Below are 15,959 nucleotides of genomic sequence, written 5' to 3' on the forward strand. Positions count from 1 at the left end.
TAGACTGTAACATTCCTCGACAGGCTTCACGGAACATGTTGCAGGCTTCACGGAACATGTTGTATGTCACACATACTCGCTGCTCTTCCAGTTCCTTCATGGCAGGGTAACTGAAGATCGCCATGGGCATTTAGCACATCTGCACTCAAACAGCTTTGAAACTGGGCCCAGTTAATAACTAAGGACACGCACCACCACTGTCAGTTCTATTCAACAAATTTATGCTCAAACTTTACAAAAAGAGTTTAGTTTCTTTCTGAACTGGCCTTGTATTTGTGCCTAAATATGTAGACCTAATGCTTTTTCATAACAATAAAACTTCACTCTTTTGACAAAAATTAAGTTTTCTATCATGCAAAAAAGAATATGCTAAGAGTTAAAATGAAATCCTTTGCTGGCAGACACTTTTTTTGTTCTGGTTGAATGGATTCTGTTTGAAAAATAAATTTGCATTTTTTGTATCTTCTTGCCCATAAACCAAAAAGAAGATTATATGTTATACGAGGTGTGGCAATAAAGTTTCCTGACTCATGCTGTAACTCTTTATTGAAAAAAAATCAGACAATCAAAATATTGTACCCTTCAATGTAGTCCCCTCCCGATCCCTACCCTGCTCCACGAGGATCTCCCACTTCTAGAAGCAGTATTGCAGGTCATTTTCTGATATCCTGTTCAAGAGTCGCGTCGCTTTGGCTTTCACCGTATCCAAAGACTCAAACCGGGTTCCTTTTAGTGCAGACTTGACTTTTGGGAAGAGAAAAAGTCGCACGGGGCTAAGTCCAGCGAGTACTGTGGATATTCCAACACTAGAATGTTGCGTTTCACCAAAAACTTTTGACAGATAGCATGTTGTGAATTGGCACGTTGTCCTGATGAAGAATCAATGAGCCTTTCTTCCACATGTCTGGTCTCCTTCTCACCCTTTCATGAAGGATCCCCAAAACGTTCTTATAATACGACTGAATGACAGTCTGGCCTAAATGCACCCAATCAATGACCAATTTTAGCGACCTTCTCGATACTTACTTGAGTTTTCGAAGAGCAGGTGTAGCCTGATGGTGGATCGTCCCCGACGCCTTCTCTACCCTCTTTAAAACTTCTAAAACTACTTGAAAACTCGTGTGTGAAATAAACACTGATCCCCACAAATTTATTTCAACTAATTGTAAATTTCCGTGGCGGATTTCCCAAGTTTTGTGACATTAATGCGTTGTTCCACTTTCGAACTCAACATGATTCCGACTAAGCTCAGATGCACAGTCTGCTTCTAACAAATGCTACAGCGAGACTGTTCCATGCATATGCGTAAAAGTTTGTGCACAGGCAGAGAATAGTCCACAGGTCAGTATACTACCCAGCTCTTTGTTATCGACGCGACCTGAAATGAATAAGAAAATCAATCCGGAAACTTTATTGCTACACCTTGTATAGTGCTATGAAATTAAAAATTATGGACACCACACACAGCGATGTCTATTGAACTGTGGAAACTGCTGGCTGTCACTGTGAGTCAGTTCATGCGGTGTTGCCACGTTCCACATACATCTTTACTCTGTTGAATAAAAATCTGTATAAAATCAGTTTCGCATTGACGATAATGGATTTTAAAAACAAATGCATGGAGCTGTACGACTACCCAATACTGAAAAAGAGTTGTTTCACATAATTGATAAGAATGTTTTTTTGACCAATTTTTAAAATCTGAAAATTAATAATTGTGTTTAAACTTTTCTGTCTGCACCGCATTAAAATTTCATCATGATTAAACCACCCATTTTGTATTTATAGAATTACAAAGAGAGTGATCGTTTGCAAAAATCCATGAAACTGGCACTCTTTTGTTCTCACCGCGATAAAAAATCGAAGGCATATTTGAAAAATAAATGGGTTCCTACAGATTGATAAGAATGTTTTTGTGACCAATTTTAAAATCTGAAAATTAATAATTGTGTTTAAACTTTTCTGTCTGCACCGCATTAAAATTTCATCATGATTAAACCACCCATTTTTTATTTATAGAATTACAAAGAAAGTGATCATTTGCAAAACTCCATGAAACCGGTACTCTTTTGTTCTCACCACGATAAAAACTCGAAGGCATACTTGAAAAATAAATTGGTTCCTACAGATTGATGCAGAAATGAAGTAGCTAAATTTTGATGTAACTCGTTTTTCTGTAGGTCTACTGGTTAATTTTTAATTGGAGTCCAAACTTTATTATCCATAATTTTTTTTCCCATTAGAACAGTAATTCTTTCACGTTGTATCACAGCAGCTTTGGTAATAGTCAAAAATATTGCTTGAATATTTCATTATTTTTCATTCAGTCATCCAAGAGTAATGTGGAAAGCTTAAATTATATGTACACTTACCTCACTTAGAATACAGCACATATTATTTATTTATTTGAAAAATCCTAACAGCAGAGAGAATAATTTTTATCATTTTATGTTGTTGTTTTAATTTTGCTGTATATATTTAAGTTCCAAGTTTAACAAATGTAAGGTTCATGCATATTATACATTGCGGGTGGCTGTTCAACCACGGAACCCCATTTGTTTTAATTCTCCCTGTACGATCATGGTGCTTGCTAGACAATCAGTAGCACTGATTTACATGATCATGCACTGAAATGTATGATCGATTTCCTGCTCATGTGGCAACCGATAACTGGATCACGTTCAAAGTCACTGAGCAACTTTGACTTACTCATTCTGCTTATACTTCTTCTCACTGAACAATGCATAGCTCAATGCTCCTTTTATACCTGTTTGTCAGGTCATAGTGATCTCTAGACGTCAGTTTATGAGTTATAGATAGTGTCCGGATAGAGGTAGTGTATGCAAGTAAGTTGAACAATAGTTAGTACAAGGATACTAAAGAGTATCCAAATGACTTATTCGTAGGACAGTCTGGAAGCTGAAAGAAGGAAATTTGAAGCAAACTTCAATGACAGGAAGTAGAACAGCTATGGTGTGTCCTGCTTCATGTCTATTTTTGCCTTCATTCATTTATTTGCACTAAGCACCCATTTATCTATAATCATCCTTGTATGATGTTGCTAATGACAAGAAGTCACATGTACACCACAATTCTCAGAAGAATTTGCAATACATGGTCATGGAATGATTTATTGTGAATCTACCTCAAAATTTAACAGTAATGAAGAAGTAGGTCACCTAATTTATTGATTTGACCCTAGTCTCCATGTTGTTAGTTTTCATAGCATTTGTAACAGGTCAAAACTTCGCAAATAGATTACGTATGCGCATGGACATCTGTAAGTGTATTGCACATGCACACACTCCCACAAACATATCAGTAGTCACAGTCATGTTCTTGTTGTGTCCACATTATCAGTGTCCATTACCTGATATGGTATCAATACACTGAAGTGGATCCTCTTATCGTCTGTAAGTCACTCCCGACTTACGTATTACATTAAAGTGAGTTTTGGGTGAAAATTTGGACCTTGTTTTTAATATGTTACTGCTATTGCTTCTGATATTAGATCATATCATATATGTCCACAACTCCACCATGCTCAAGATACATGTCCTGTTTTTGTTTTCAACTTGTTCAACGACTCTGCACATACCTCCTCTTGTCTGTTAAGTTTTTCTTGTCTGTACTATTGAAGAACCTTTCCAAAATATGGTTCAAGTATTTTTAGTTATAATGAATTATATATTGTGAAGTTTGTTAAACTTTTTCAGTTTAAAATGTATAATTACTCCAATCTGCTTACAGGTACTTGTTGAAAATTCATGGAATGGGAAGTGGAATTAACGAAGGATATATAGATATTAATAAACAATTACATGGAGAACATTGTTTACAAATTAAAAATTTGTTGCAGGAATGTAACCCACAAGAAGTCACATGTACACCACAATTCCCAGAAGAATTTGCAATACATGGTCATGGGATGATTGATTGTGAATCTACCTCAAAATTTAACAGTAATCAAGAAGAGCTTTCTAGCGCTGTGCCCCATAGAAAATCTTTCTATTGCAATGAATGCAAGAGGACATTCAATCGTAGATGTGCCTTTGTCAATCACATGAGATTCCATTCTGGTGAGACGTCATTTTTATGTGTAACATGCAACAAAACATTTACAAAGAGGAATGATCTTCTAAATCATTTGAGAGTTCACGATAGGCCTGAGGTATTTGTATGTCCAACATGCAACAAATCGTTTACAAGCAAAAGACAGCTTAAAGTGCATTCAGTAATTCACATTCGATAAAAGCCATTTGTATGTGCAACATGCAACAAAGTATTTGCAAGGAAAGGTCAACTTAAAGTTCATACATGGATTCACACCGGAGAAAAGTATTTTGCAACAAAGCATTTATAAGGAAAGACTACCTTAGAAAGAACTCCAGGATTCACAGAACATAGGGTTACCAGATGTTCCCTTTTTCCCGGACATGCCTTATGTCCGGCATCGGGGAGGAATTCGGAAAAAAACATGGATGTCGTACATTTTGAATCACATTTACGTAAGCTTCTGGATCCATATCAAGTTATGTTAATTGCTGAATATTTGTTTATGATTTCAGGTCATAATGCAAATGCTCAGAGAGTTTTTCATTAACATCAATACAATGAACTCATAGTCTGTAATAGGTTTGGTAGTGATTCAGTATAATTTCAGAGTTTGACTTCTCAGAATTTTATTAGTATATTTATACAAAACCTGAAATTTAGAGTAAAGAAGTGTTTCTGAGAATTAAGATCGAAAACACGTGTAGTATGAAGTGTATTGTTTAGTGCGGATTACAAGTTTGTTAATTTTGTATTTAAGAAATCATTGAAAAATCATTATTATTTTTTTTTGTATTCTTTTGTACAGCTTACATTATAAGCTAACACGTTCTAGTAATATGTATTATTTACTGTGAATGATCTGTGACCTATATTTTGGGACAGCATGTCCTAAGTTTTCCTTATAGTTATCTGCTAACCCTAACAGTACAGATAAAACATTTGTATGTGTAACATGCAAGAAAGGTTTTAAAATGAAAGACCATCTTAAAACCAATTTCAGGTTTCATACTGGAGAAGAAAAATCACGATGTTCAACATGCAACAGTACATGAACTACGAATGCTTTTAAGAATTCACACTTGAGAGAAATGGTTCACATGCTCAATATGTGGTAGCATTTAAAAATAAACATGGTGTAAAAATTAGATGTAATATTTGCACTCGAGAATAGGAATTTTATGTTACAAATGCATCAAAGCATCTGTAAGGTCTTCAAAAGCATCCAGAAGAGGAAAGTGAGAAACTGTATTTGTGTTTCAAATATACAATAAAACATTTCCAAAGAAGCATCTAGTTCATTACTCAATATCTCACACAGGTGTATATCCACTGTGATGGAAATCCAAGATTCCATTTACCAAGAATAACTTTCAAATTCCCTGAAGAATAATACACACATAGTAGATCTGACCATGATCAGCAAAATATGAAATTCGTCCAACAATGATTTGTAGGAATGCATAGAGTTCTGCATGTTTTGGAACCAGAGCTAGAACCTTTATAGTATATGCCCGACAGAAAATACTTAAATTGCTAATATGTTCTGTCAAAAGATTTAAAGATATTTATGCATAAATATTTGTTCTATTAACTTCTGTTTTTCTTACATTAAAAATATAGTCCCTATTAAACAAAAAAATAGTGTATCATGTCTTAATTACTTATGTATTTTGTACATATTTTACAATATAATGCCACAAAAGTGATCAACTCTACTGTATCTAATAGAACAATTTCTTAACATTTTGTCAAAATTACAGAAAATTACTATATATAGTATTCATTACATTATTTTAGTACTAATTAATGTCATCACCATAACTTTGAGAAACTACTTCATATTGAATAATATACATCAATTTCTGCTCAGTTCTAGTTAAATTTCTCTTTAGTGTCCGCTAGTATGACATCACCTAACCACTAAATACCATATGATTGAGTGCATACAGAAAGAAATTCTGAGATTTTCATATTATAAAAAGCATCAAATATCGCTGCAATAATTTGTTAAATGAATTTGATTTCATAAGCCTTTCAAATAGACACAAAAATTCTCAACAAATGGTTCTGTATAAAATAACAAATGGATATATTGATAGTTGTCCTCTACTAGATAGAATATGGTTTAATGTGAGACAGGGATATTTACGTAATATATGTTTACTTAAATACATCATTCCGAGAACAGATATACATACATACATATAAAAGTTCCCCACTACAGAAAAATAACTCTTGATATAACAGGCTCTCACATCATTTGGTGGACTTGGATTTTGGTATGATGCAGGCTAAATCTATGAATATGTTAAAGGGGTTTTATTGTTAAAAAATGTATTTATTATGATGATGGGATTGGTAAAGTTACTGTAATGATATTTGGTACCAGAGTTTGTGATGCATGCTTTGTGTCATTCAGGTGAAATGTGTAAATATCTGAAATTTTTTGTTGTTATAGTTAAGTAGAAACTTATTCTGTCAGAGAGATGTGTGTGGGTATGTGTATATGCCAGTGATCAGAACGCTACATTTTAAAAGTAGCTTCACTACAGCTACCGCTACTCGTCCGAAAATGTAGCTTTGCTATGCTACTCATCTACGCTACTCGCTACTTTTGCGCTACTTCTGCATTTAAAAAAAATCTTGAAACAACCACATGGATATTCAAAAGAAGCCCCTAGTATGATAGTTGTACTTAATGAAAAATAGATCATTATTTATTATCATAATTCCCGTAATTCGTTTGATGTTTGCTCTAACATTGTGGATATTTGGGGGATGCTTCTTTGGAATAGCTAAATGAGCAACAGATGGAGCGATGCTTTACATAAGTTTCCTGTTGGGAATGCTTCCCTGAAGACAGTGGAAATTTTGTTACCTTGTAATCAAAGAGCTCCAGGTTCGACCTGGCAGAGGCACTAGTGATTCGGATCCAGTCTCAATTAGCTTATCTGTGCATAAAGTGGACAAAAACTAGGAAAGATGCCTAGTTGGGAGGATGGATCTTACTGCTCCTCCATTCCCCACACTACTCATCATCATTCATCATTCTTCCTCATTCTCACAATTAGCCAAAAGTGGCAGAAAGTGACTAGATAACAGTACAACAAAATAAGCCATTCATCCTCATTGCACGTGTGGCTCATGGATTGTTTTCCTGGAGGTTCACCGATGTAATATGAAACCAGTGGCGTGCCCACTATTTTCAAAAAGGGGGTTACATATACATTTTTACTATAGCCAGCAATCATTGTGACATATTTTCCTGTCTCGGACGGTCTTTTATTATTATTATTATTATTATAGGAATGCTAGGCCAAAGGGTGAGGTTATGACCCCCACTATTCCTCCTTGGGTAGTATAAAACATCTTCAGTTTCCGCAAATAAAAGTTTCTTCCCAAAACAAGTAGGATGGGGGAGAATGTTCTTATGTGGAAGTATGATGTTTTATAATAGGAATATAAGAATAAATTAAGTGCTGAAACGACAATAAATTGTGCCTTTATGGAAAATTTCAGGTTGCATGGGAAAAGAATGAGAAACTGTTACGAAGGTGTTAGGGATGTGTTTATGAATCACTGGCCTAGATTATTTCATACAGCCCAAATTGTAATAAATAACATCAATTATAAGCTATGACTACAATTTAAAACTCCTACACTCCATCAAATGACGTTACCTAAGCACAGTCCACCCCTTGCTTCACTCAAAGCATCATTTAATATTTAACAACTATCCAAGCACTTCAAAAACTAAAAAATTAAATAAAATTGAGACACTGACAGGGTCGTGGCTTCCAATCGCACCATTCTGTTACTTTCGCGTACCTGAAGTGTTTCCACCTGTTTTCCTGAGACTAAAGGTTCGGCAGTATCCGTTTCCATTTATTTTGCCCTATTTCCACCCCGAGCTTCTGCCTACCACCTGGTGCTTTCACCATTGCAGGAGTTGTCCTGCGGGGGTTCAACTGAGGAACTGCATCAGCGCGGCTGGCTCGAGGTTTCTCTTTCACAGCAAAATAATTTGTCGTGTTGCGGCCTCAAAGACATTACTTATTCCGTAGGAATTTTTGCGAAAAATTGCAAAAAGGTAAAGATATTGTTTATTGTCCATTCTTGAAGCGAATACCCTACATTACTGGGGGTTCACTGCTCCTGTGCGCTATAGGGACAACTGTGCCTGCCTCATTGTCATGATTAGAAAAAGTTACAGAAAAATAATATAAAAGTACAAGAAATACATACATTTAGAAACTGTATATTAACTAAAGAAAATTATCGTTTCTGCAGAAAAGTCAATAACTTGTACATACTTTTTACAATATCATAAAATATATTGAGGAAACTGATGTGTAAACCAGAGTGTTCTAAACATATTGCAATTTTAAAATTTGACAGCAAATATTATTAACTCTGATACACTTACTATTCATTTTTCCACGAAAGTAGCGTGCTACTTGCGAAAATGGTATATGCTATGTATTATATTTGTATGCAAGTGTGTGTGTGTGTGTGTGTGTGTGCGTGTGTGATGATGGAGAGAAAGGGAAAGTGTATATATTTGCATATGTTGTACATACTACCTGGAAAGAAAGGGAAAGTGTATATATTTGCATATGTTGTACATACTACCTTCTGTGATTGAAAATTTGTCTCAGTTGAAGATAATTAAATAAATAAATATCTAATCTGAGATTTGATATGTTCTGGGAAGTGTTTCTTTGTTTAGTAGAGTACAGTTTCATCATGGGAGTACTTTGATACATGAAATTCAGTTCCAACCCTAACTTAAATTGGATTGCTTCAGATGTGAGTTGCAATAAATACAATAAAACTGAAAGTGTAAAATCTGACATATTAAGAATACTTGTGATTTAACTTCCATGTACATTTATATCTTGGTTGCCACTGTAAGTTACAATTTTCTTGATACCAGTGGTGTATTCTCCCATGCTGCCTCCGGTTACCGGTGGTAAACCAACTTTTTTTTCTTCATATGTATAGAAATTGACATATAATTTGAAGTTTTCAGACTTCTGTTTTTATTTTATTTGCATGCCTACAGTGGTGTTTTATTTCTACTATATCTAATTAATATAAATATACACAAAAAAATGAGAATTGTTGTGGTGAACCATGTCAAATTTTCAGAAGATGCCACTGCTTTATACATTAATGTAAGGTTTGGTATTTGACTGTCAAAATTATCTCTAACATTTAAGAAAAATTATAGTCTAAATACTTATAGATAGTTTAATATCGTAAAGACAATGTGACATCAACAAGAAATAGAAGAAAACTCTCAGAGAAAGCCACACGTGTGGCATTTGTTAATATAACCTCGTTGCTAATTATTTAGCGGTAACTAGTCCATCAGAAATCTGTCCTTTTCGGATCAATCATGTTTCTTGGTGGTTTCATTATTGTGAATTTCATGTAGGAGAGAATATTTACTTTTGTAGATTGCCAGGTGACCGTTACCATTTCCTGTCTAATGTCGTAGCTATGATTTTCTAAAATCACATTCTTGTTACCGATTGTGGTTCGTCCCAGGATTGTTCCCTGGAGACCTAAATAAGGGCGTTAACTTGATCCCTGCTGGATTTCACCCTCCATCCTGAAGGTCGATCCCGGTTACTTTTGGGCAGTTGTTACTTGCACAAAAGTGCTAGACTTACGCAAGATATGAGAAGAGATGTTGAGCTGAGAATACACCAACAAGAGCAGTATAGTTACCTTGATTACTGTCCTATGGTTCCCAAGTGAATGCCAAACAGTAATATCGTGGTGGAAATGCTCGCCATGTTCGCCACTAATATCACCCAAGATTGTGAGGGAAGAAATGCAGGTGAGAGTCCAAGAAATGTATTTTGAGGGATGCCCCCATATCTTTGTATGACTAGGGTGACCAGACGTCCTCTTTTATCCGGACATGTCCTCCTTTTCAGGTGTCTGTCCGGCGTCCGGGCGGATTTTTTTAGAAATCGCTAAATGTCCTCCTTTAGTATAGCATTGACCATAGCAAATGTGCTGCATACAGAATGCTTCATTTGGGACGCGTTAGGCAGTCAAATAGGCACCAAAATGATGAAAATAGGCACTTAAAAACACCATAAACTAAGAAAAGGCACGAAAATAGGCACTTAAAAGGCACCCTAAAATTAAAAAAAGACATTAAAATAGGCAATGGATGTGAACTTATTTAAATTTTCTTCTTACAATGCACAGTTATACTGTATTAGCATGTCAGTTTATACATAAAAGTGCGCTAGCGATTAACATATTAATAATATTCTTTTGATCGAAATTCACATTTGCGGGGAATCGTCTGTTAAAATAATTCTCACAAGAAGAGCTTGTGCTAACGACTGTGCGGATATGAACAAATGATGAATAAACAATTTGCACCATTGTAACAAAAGAATATTTAAAACAATGTTCCAATTCAGACCATCAAATCTGGCGAATTCCAGATTTCAGTCAGTACAACATCAACAAAGCCTTAAATCTTTCAATATAGGGAAAGCGAAATGCACGTAAGAAAAAGCTGAAGTATGGAAAAATTGCAGAACATCTATCCATTTTTTGGCATGATTAAGCAAAATTGCAACTAACCATCAAACTAGGAATTTATGGGCACTGTAAAAATGTGTTTTCGGAATAGGAACTCAATGAAACGAACTTTAAAGTTTAAACATGAAATCTTATGGTATACTACAAAGGAAGAAAAAAGGTAAATAGGCAAATTTCCTCACCCCAGTCATTAGTATTAAGCGCTGAGGCTGCTGGAACGCATGTAGTCTGTGCAGTTCCTATTCGGTTGATTGATTTGGTTTATTTTACTTCGCTTTTTTGCCACATTTGGCTAATCGCGAAGATGAGTATGAGCGATGATATGATGATTTTGATGAAGGCCAAACGTGCCCAGGCCGGGATTCGAAACCGAGGCCTCTGGCGTTGTGGCAGGGTGTGCTAACCACTCCAACACAGAGGTCGGCCAGTTCCTTTTCGAGTTATACATACGCGATACAGAAATGCGTAGTGAGAATTTTGATTATTAAGTAATATTTACTTTCATGAAATAACGAAGCGAAAGAAAATATCCAGTTTTAAAGGATGGAAGAAACGAATATGGAGTAAAGTGTAAGGTGGTTGCCAATTTCCCCTGCTGTTGAAAGAGTGCTAGAAATGTTCGTGGCATTGAAATCATATTTCTCTACCCAATCCAAACTACCTAAAATTTTAATTTGGCTCTTTGAAAAAAGTTAAGAGAATCTTACTTCTTACATTTGCATTCACTTGTGGAGATATTTCAGTCTAATATCCAAAAATTAGAAAGGGAGTAAAATTCTGTGCTTCAAATTATAGATATTCTTTGTAATTTGTTAAAAAAAAAAAACAGAAAGAGATCTTCTGAAAAGCATCTGTGAGCAAAATGTTGGTAAGATTTTTGTATATTGATTAAATTATGAGTAATGGCAAATGTATAGCCATTTTTTGCGGTGTCCTCTTTTTTATGACACTGTCCTCCTTTTTCGCCATGCTCTGTCCTCTTTTTTGAATGTATGTGTCTGGTCACCCTATGTATGACTAACAGTTCACCCACAATGTCCTAAAAAGTTTTGCACAACACTTTTAAATTAGCTCCATGTTGATTTTCAACTTCGCTTAACAGACCATCAGTTTTTTTTATTCATTATCAAAGCTCTAATTTGGGGACCTACAAAAATTTCTTTCGTGATTTTAGCGTCACTGACATGATGACATTTTTTCTTCACAAATAATGAAACCAGCACATAAGAGTTCAATTGTTTGTGTTCACCTTCTGTTTGAAATCATTCAAAACATTGTTTTACATTCACACAAAGAATACCTAAAATTCTTAAAAGCAATAGTGAAAAAATGTGATTGTACAAAACTGAGGGTGAGTGAAAAATTGTGAGTGCATATTTGAATTCAGCATAAAATGTTATGTAGTAACACAATAAACATTTCATGGGCCAAAAATGTGTGTTTCCAAGTGATTTATTTAAATTATGAAATATGTTAAATTTTATCACTTTGAAATGTGTAAGCACCTAAATCTACTTCCGGGTACTCACTGAAAACCTGTGGAATTAGAAGTGGAAATAACCAAGGATATATAGATTCTGATGAACAGTTAAATCCAGAACATTCTTCAGCTTTTAACAATTCCTTGCAGGAATGTGACACACCACAAACCAAATGTAAACAACAGTTCTCACAAGAATTTACAACATGTGTTTCTGCAATGAACAATTGCGAATGTACATCAGTATTTAACAGTAAGGCAGAAGAGCGTTTCAACTTCCTGACCTCAATATTTAACAGTAAGGCAGAAGAGTGTTTCAACTTCCTGACCTCCAGAAATGTTTTCTCTTGTAATGAATGCAAGATGACTTCCTATCATAGACGTAAGCTTCAAATTCACATGAGATTTCATGCTACGCCTGAGGTATTTGTGTGTTCAACTTGTGATAAATCATTTACAAATTTTACATCTCTAAATTGCATTCAGTGGTTCACTCCAGTGAAAAATTGTTTGAGTGTTTCACATGCAACAAATCATTTGCAAGAAAAGGCGAGCTTAAAGATCATTCAAGAATTCACACGGGAGAAAAGCCATTTGTATGTACAACATGCAACAAAGCATTTTCCATTATTCACAGCACAGAGAAAACATTTGTATGCTCAACATGCAAGAAAGGATTTAAAATGAAAGGGAATCTTAGAAGACACTCAAGATTTCATACTGGAGAAGATAAAGTAGAATGTTCAACATTCAACAAAGTTTTTTCATCAATTCATGATTTTTAAATGCATTTAAGAATTCACACAGGGGAGAAAGTGTTTGTGTGTTCAACATGTAACAAATCATTTACAACAATGCGTTATCTTCGATTGCATTTAAGAATTCACACAGCAGGAATCATTTGTATGCTTGGCATGCAGTAAAGCATTTAACTATAAATATCATCTTAAAGTTGTATTTAATATTCTCACTAGAAAAAGGGAATTTACATGTACTAAATGCATCAAAGACTTTGCAGGAAGATATGCTTCAAAGTCATTCCAAATTAGTAGTCATTGATGAAAATATATTTTTGTGAGCCCACTATCAATTAATGTATCCAAAGAAACGTGTAGTTCTTCACTCAATATGTCACACGGAGACAATCCGTTTTGTATGGTGTAATGCAAGATTGTATTTGCAAAGAATAACTTTCAAATTCTCTTAAAGAATTTAAAGATACATACATGTGTATTTTTGTTCTATTAGTGTGTGTGTGTGTGTGTGTGTCTATATATATATATATATATATATATATATATATATATATATTTAAATATTCCAGATTTTTCTTGAATAAAATTAATGTTGCTAGACAACATGGAGTAGTGTACATATCTTGAATTATTTTGAGTATTAACAAAAGCCAACACAGTCACTTTTGAAACTAGTCCATTTTAAATTATGTAAATTGATTTCTGGTCAATTTTAGTAAAGTATGTGAACTATCTGCTTATAATATCTAACAGACGCATGTAATCTATCTTCTGTAAAGTGGTTGTTTATTTAGTACAGTTTCAACATGTGAGTACTTTAAACCATGCATTACCAATCCTAACTGCATGGTCATTGCTACATTTTGAGGCATGGCATTAATTATATTAGAAACATGTGGAGTTATGAAAATTCCTAAACTTAAGAGATATTTCTTAGGAATATATACTGAAGTGCCAAAAGTCATGGGATACCTACCTTGGAACCTCCTTTAGCCTGGCGAAGTTCAGCAACTCGATGTGGTATGGAATCTACCAGTCGGTAGAAGTCCCTGATAAGATGTTCAGCCATGCAGTCTTGATACCCTCCCATAATTGCATGGTTGTTGCAGGTGCAGAATCTTGTGCATGAATAATCTTTCGATCATATCCCAAGTGTGTTTAATGGGGTTCATGTCTTGTCAATCTAAGTGGCCAAATCATTCGTTGGAATTGTCCATAATGATCCTCAAACCAATCACGAATAATTGAAAGAAGCGGAACTGCTGGGTTCAAGACTGCAAGGGTGGAACCTGCTGGAACCAGGGACAAGTATTACATTCAGAAAACGTCAACTAAAATTTTCTTCCTTTTTTTCTTTGAATGGGTCCCTGGTATACTGCAACAATGTCACTGGATTAATGCAGGAGTTAGGAGAAAACTATAAATCAGGCAAATGGAGGTTGTTCATCGATGCGTCAAAAACTAGCTTGAAGGTGGTCCTTCTGCATAATGGAAATGAGAAACCTTCAGTGCCAGTTGCTCATGCGAGTGAATTGAAGGAAACATATGAAAACATTGCTTTGATTCTCACAAGTGTTAGCTACGACAAACACCAGCGGAAAATCTGTGCTGATCTGAAGGTACTGGGAATTATTTTGGGGATACAATCAGGTTTCACGAAATTCTGTTGTTTCCTCCGTCTATGGGACAGCAGAGCAAAGGACATGCATTACAAAACTAAACACTGGCCTCCCAGAAAGTGTTGCACACCTGGAGAAAAAAGTATCTCTCACAAACCTCTTATCGACAAATAATTTCACTGGACGCCATGGCATTCTCTCTTATACATTTTTTTTTTCATTTAGATCGTTCGGTATCCATGGCCGACTCCCGCTGCCCCCTAGCTAAGGCTCTGAACCCGACGAAACCGAGAAAAGTAGTGCTGGCGAGCGAAGCGAGCACGAGATTTTTACAAAATGTATTTTAATTTGCATAAAATTTGAAATCGAAGGGAGCAATTTCTCCTCTGCATCCCCCTTGCAGATGCCATTGGCCGTCAATGTTTGCACCCCCGTTGCCTCCCCCTATTTGCCCCTAATAGGGCGCAAATAATATCACGGGGTGCCAAGGCATTCTCTCTTGCACAACATTTTTTCATTTAGATCATTCGGCGCCCATGGCTGGCCCTAGCCGCCACCTAGCTGCGGCTCTGAACTTCACGAAACTGAGAAAGGAGGAGTTGCGAGCAAGAAAATTTTACGAAATGTACTTTTATTTGCATTAAATTTGAAATCGAAGAGGGTAAGTCTCCTCTGCCCCCCCCCCCCTGCAGGTGCCCTTAGCCGTCAATGTTTACCCCCCTAGATTTGACTTCCGTCGAAGGTTGGGAGCAACGCCCAGCCTGTGGTTGCGCCACTGCATCTATGTAAGCTAAAACAACAACAAAAAAGTTGCACATTATCGCGAACTGAAAAAATAATAAAATCGGGATCGAAAAAAGTAAATGTCTCTATTACATGCAGATATAATATAACCTGATGTCCGGTCTTTGGAGTCCGTGCATTATGTCAAGTCAAGCATGACAATTGCAAATTTCAACTCGCTACGAACTGTAACTAGACTCGAGCTCAGTACCATACACACACTTTCTGCGTACATTTAACATAGCATGTACTTCACTACTTACCTCAAAATACAATTTTCTCCTCTCCATATCTGAAGTCGACGTACAAGAAATCTCGGTAACACTACGGCGCTGCAGTAACACTTTCAATGCGGAAACAGTTTCGTCACGTGCGCGTTGCATCATGCATTTTTGCCTTCCACTAGCAGTAGTACCAACCCGTGGTTACTTGAGTTCCAATGAGTTCGTTTTAATTTCATTTGAAATGAATTTTTGTTATTTAGCGTAGCTTTCCTCGATTTTTGGCTAATATCACGACGATGAGGAAGATTGATAGTAGTCCAATCAGCCCGGTTGAACGCCCTCAAGTGAGGAGCTGAAGTGAGGAGCTCCTTATGGATTTCTGTCGTAAGGCATGATCTTCACTTGATGGCGCAGTGTTGCCAGCTCCTCACTCGAAAAAATCACCAAGGTTTTTGGTCTAACCTAACCT

The 15,959-nt window shown here is 35.8% G+C and overlaps 1 protein-coding gene across 2 annotated transcripts in view; it reads right to left on the minus strand.

Moving 5' to 3' along the window:
• LOC145989829 (uncharacterized) overlaps positions 1-15,614 on the minus strand; it is a 105,857-nt gene extending 90,243 nt beyond the window's left edge. The window contains exon 1 of one of the 2 annotated variants that reach the window (XM_083125224.1): positions 15,530-15,614. The gene's annotated coding sequence lies outside the window, so the exon portion shown is untranslated. Of the gene's footprint in view, positions 1-9,792; positions 9,910-15,529 lie in introns of those variants that run through there. The other variant, XM_083125225.1, reaches the window with a different exon arrangement.
• Positions 15,615-15,959: the final 345 nt, after the last annotated feature.

This window comes from Lepisma saccharinum, chromosome 7 (assembly GCF_977018435.1).
Source record: "Lepisma saccharinum chromosome 7, izLepSacc3.1, whole genome shotgun sequence".
Taxonomy (NCBI): domain Eukaryota; kingdom Metazoa; phylum Arthropoda; class Insecta; order Zygentoma; family Lepismatidae; genus Lepisma; species Lepisma saccharinum.